A 4262-nucleotide genomic window follows, 5' to 3' on the forward strand; every position below is an offset into this window, starting at 1 on the left:
TATTGTTCCAAATGTTAAGCGCTTCAGCTTGATGATGGGTCCAACCTGGTATTTATGTGTAAGGGCTGGGTCGCATAAGAAAAAGCATGCTTGTTTAAGTGATGTCGTGCTGTCGCACTGCTGGGGACAAACGCTGCATGCGCAGCTCCTCGTTAGTTAGTGGACGTATCCCGCCTGTCACGCGAATACCGGGGTTCGATTCCCCGACGGGGAAAGCTAGCTCTTTTCTGCTTGCGTGGACGACCAATCCAAAAGTTTTTGGCGCAACCACGGCTCACAGAAGGAGTACGGCTATGATGTCAGCCCGAGCCAAAGGAAATGCGTTGGCCGGGAATCGAACCCGGGTCAACTGCTTGGAAGGCAGCTATGCTCACCACTATACCACCAACGCAGGCAGAAGGTGCCAGAAATAGAGGTCACTCACAAAAGCTCCCCTTCACGGAAAGACAGCTATGCTCACCACTATACCTCCGGCGCAGGCAGAAGACACCAACTTGCGCTGTCAGTAAGAAGGCTCATGAGATCTTTGTTTGGACCCGTCAGTAAAGAAACAGTCCAAATTTGTTGGATCCGTCATGTACAAAAAAAAGCTGTCTTTCCATACTAGCTAAATAAATGCAAAGTGGTGGCGCCCGGAAACACAGGAGGGCTGCAAACACAGGCAGTGACCAGTTACACGTCCTTCCACCGTGTGTGTGTTGTACAGATGGCCAAATTCACTCTGCTCTTGACATTCCGGTGTGTATCTGCTGTAAGCAGAGCCCCAAAAACCACTCTGCTCTGATATTCCGTAGCTCCCCCTTTGGGCTCCGTGCCAGTGCGCTCACTTTTCACCGGCTACCAGCTGGTAAGAGACCGCCCACATGCATTGGCCACCCTCAATTCCGCGAGAGAAGGTCATAAAATTTCATTAGTCACCGCAATGGGACCATAAGCTAACTAACTGAATCAGATTGAGCTGATGGCCAGCAGGCGAGAAGATACGAGGGTAAGTTTTCGTGACAGAAGCAAATCAAGGCAAGGCAACCCTTCTCATGCTCCATCTGAAAAGTTGGGAAACAAATAAATACATAAAATAGTCCAAATAAATGAACCCCTATACCTATAGTGGTTCCAAATGTTAAGCGACTTCAGCTTATATGGTCCAACTGGTATTTTAGTGTGTAAGGGCTGGTCTGCATAAGAAAAATGCCATTCTTTTTTTAGTGATTGTCAGTGCTGTGGCAACGGCTGTGGACAAACTGCTTGCATGCGCACGCCTCGTGTAGTATAGTGGACAGTATCTCCGCCGTCACGCGAAGACCGGGGTTCGCTTCCCCGACGGGAGAGCTAGTCTTTTTCTGCTTGCTGACGACCAATCCAAAAGTTTTTGGCGCAACCAGGCTCACAGAAGGAGTACGGCCTACATGTCAGCCCGACCAAGGAAAATCCGTTGGCCGGAATCGCCCCGGGTCACTGCTTTGGAAGGCAGCATCTCACCACTATACCAACCAACGCAGCAAGCTGTGCCAGAAATACAGTTCACTCACAAAAGCCCCTTTTTTCTTTCACGGAAAACAGCTAGCTCACCACTATACCTCCGGCGCAGACAGAAGACACCAACTTGCGCTGTCAGTAAGAAGGCTCGAAGCGCATGAGTCAATGATAGGGCTAGAGGAGCTAATGAGATCTTTGTTTGGACCCGTCAGTAAAGAGAGCAGTCCAGAGTTTGGATCCCGTCACGTACCAAAAAAGCGCTGTCTTTCCATACTGGCTAAATAAATACAAAGTGGTGACCCGTGAAACACAAGGCTGCCAACACAGACCTGACCAGTTTGCACGTCCTCCCACCGTGTGTTGGCAGATGGCCAAATTCACTCTGCTCTTGAAATTCCGGTGTAGCTCTGCTGTGAGCAGAGCCCCCAAAAATACAGGTCACTCGCAAAAGCTCCCCTCCACGAAATCTGTATAAAAGGCGAAAGTTATGCGACAATGAAGAGAAACGCGAGCGGTATCCCCACCCTCCTGGGGCGGTGCCGCGCAGTGGTAAGCCACTATTCTCACCGTAGGGTCATCATGGTGAATACACCTGCCAATTCATTCGTCACCCCCTCACTCCAAAGGGGAGAGTAAAGGTCACAAAAAATTCCCGTCAGTCACCTAATGACCACAAGCCAAATCAAATCACAATCAGAATGAGCTTTATTGCCAGGTATGTTTACACATACGAGAAATTTGTTTTCGTGACAGAAGCAAATCAAGGCAATGCAATCCCTTTCTCATGCCTCCATCTGAAAAGTTGGAGGAAAAAAATAAATAAATAAAAGAGTCCAACTATATGACCCCTATAACATATAGTGTTCCAAATGTTAAGCGACTTCAGCTTATGATGGGGTCCACCTGGTAATTAAATGTGTAAGGGCTTGTCGGCATAAGAAGAAAGCCCTGCTTTGTTTAGTGATGTCAGTGCGTCGCCTGGCCTGGGACAAACTGCTGCATGCGCCGCTCCTCGTTAGTATAGGTGGACATAATCTCCGCCCCTTTTGGGGGGTTTCCCACGCGAAGACCGGGTTAGATTCCTGACGGGGAGAGCTTATCTCCTTTTCTGCTTCTGGACGACATCCAAAGTTTTTGGCGCAACACGCCTCCACAGAAGAGTACTGCTACAGATGTTCACGCCCGAGCCAAGGAAATGCGTTGGCCGGAATCGAACCCGGGTCAACTGCTTGGAAGTCAGCTATGCTCACCACGATACCCACCCGCAGGCCGAAGGTGCCAGAAAGACAGGTCCCTCACAAAGCTCCCTCCGGAAACAGCTGCTCACCACTATACCTCCGGCGCGCAGAGACACCACTTGCGCTGTCAGTAGAATGCTCGAAGCGCATGCGTCATGATAGGGCTAGAGGAGCTAATGCGATCTTTGTTTGGCCCGTCATAAAGAGAGCATTCCAGATTTGGATCCCGTCACGTACAAAAACGCTGTCTTCCATACTGCTAAATAAATACAAAGTGGGTGACGCCGGGTAAAACTCCAGAGGCGCAAACACAACTGATGACCAGTGCACGTCCTCCCAACCAACCCGTGTGTGGCAGATGCCCAAATTCACTCTGCTGCTTGACATTCCGGTGTTTGTAGCTCGCGTGAGCAGAGCCCGCCCAAAACAACAGGTTCACTCGCAAAAGCTCCCCTCCAGCATCATCCAAGCGGAAATCTTTAGTAAAAGGCGAAAGTTTATAGCGACAAATGAAGCGAAACCGGGGCTGAGCCCCACCCCCTTGGGCATGTGGTGCAGTGGTAAACCACTATTCTCACCTAGGAGTCATCATCATGCACATGACATTTCGTCACCCCTGAACTAATCCCATAAAAGGGCGACAGTCCTTGGACGGAGTAAAGGTCACAAAAAAATTTTCACGTACAGTCACCATAATGTACCACAAGCCAAAATCACTACGAGATAGTTGTTTTCGTGACAGAAATAGCAAATCAAGGCATGCAATCCCCTTTCTATGCCTCCATCTGAAAAGTTGGAGGAAAAAAATAAATAAATAAAAGAGTCCAAATAATGACCCCTATAACATATAGTGTTCCAAATATGTTAAGCGCTTCATCTTAGAGGGTCCACGGTATTTTATGTGTACGGGCTGTGTCGCATAAGAAAAGTCCCCCATTCTTTGTTTCGTGATGTCCAGTGCTGTCGCACGGGCGGGGACAACTGCTGCGCGCAGCTCCTCATTATATAGTTGGACATTATCTCCGCCTGTCACGCGGAAGACCGGGTTCGATTCCCTGACTGGGAGCTAGCTCTTTTCTGCTTGCTGGACGACCAATCCACAGTTTTTTTGGCGCAACCACGGCTCACAGAAGAGTACGGCCACGATGTCAGCCCGATCCAAGGAAATGCGTTGGCCGGGAATCGACCCGGGTCAACTGCTTGGAAGGCAGCTATGCTCACCACTATACCACCAACGCAGGCAGAAGGTGCCAGAAATACAGGTCACTCACAAAAGCTCCCCTTCACGGAAAGACAGATATGCTCACCACTATCACCTCCGCCAGGCAGAAGACACCAACTTGCCGCTGTCATAAGAAGTCTCGAAGCGCATGCGTCAATGATGGCGTAGAGGACTAATGAGATCTTTGTCTGGACCCGTCAGTAAAGAGAGCAGTCCGAGTTTGGATCCCGTCACTTAAAAAAAAAGCCTGTCTTTCCATACTGGCTAATAAAACAAAGTGGTGACGCCGGAAAACAGAGGCTGCAACACACAGAGATGACCATTGC

General features: G+C 49.4%; 2 non-coding genes across 2 annotated transcripts; both read right to left on the minus strand.

The window, feature by feature from the left end:
- Nucleotides 1-319: 319 nt before the first annotated feature.
- Nucleotides 320-391, minus strand: trnag-ucc. The gene has a single exon. It is a non-coding gene; the product is annotated as a tRNA-Gly (tRNA).
- Nucleotides 392-3881: 3490 nt separating this feature from the next.
- trnag-ucc lies at nucleotides 3882-3952 on the minus strand. The gene has a single exon. It is a non-coding gene; the product is annotated as a tRNA-Gly (tRNA).
- Nucleotides 3953-4262: the final 310 nt, after the last annotated feature.

Source organism: Cyprinus carpio, unplaced genomic scaffold (genome assembly GCF_018340385.1).
Source record: "Cyprinus carpio isolate SPL01 unplaced genomic scaffold, ASM1834038v1 S000005359, whole genome shotgun sequence".
NCBI classification, from domain to species: Eukaryota; Metazoa; Chordata; class Actinopteri; order Cypriniformes; family Cyprinidae; genus Cyprinus; species Cyprinus carpio.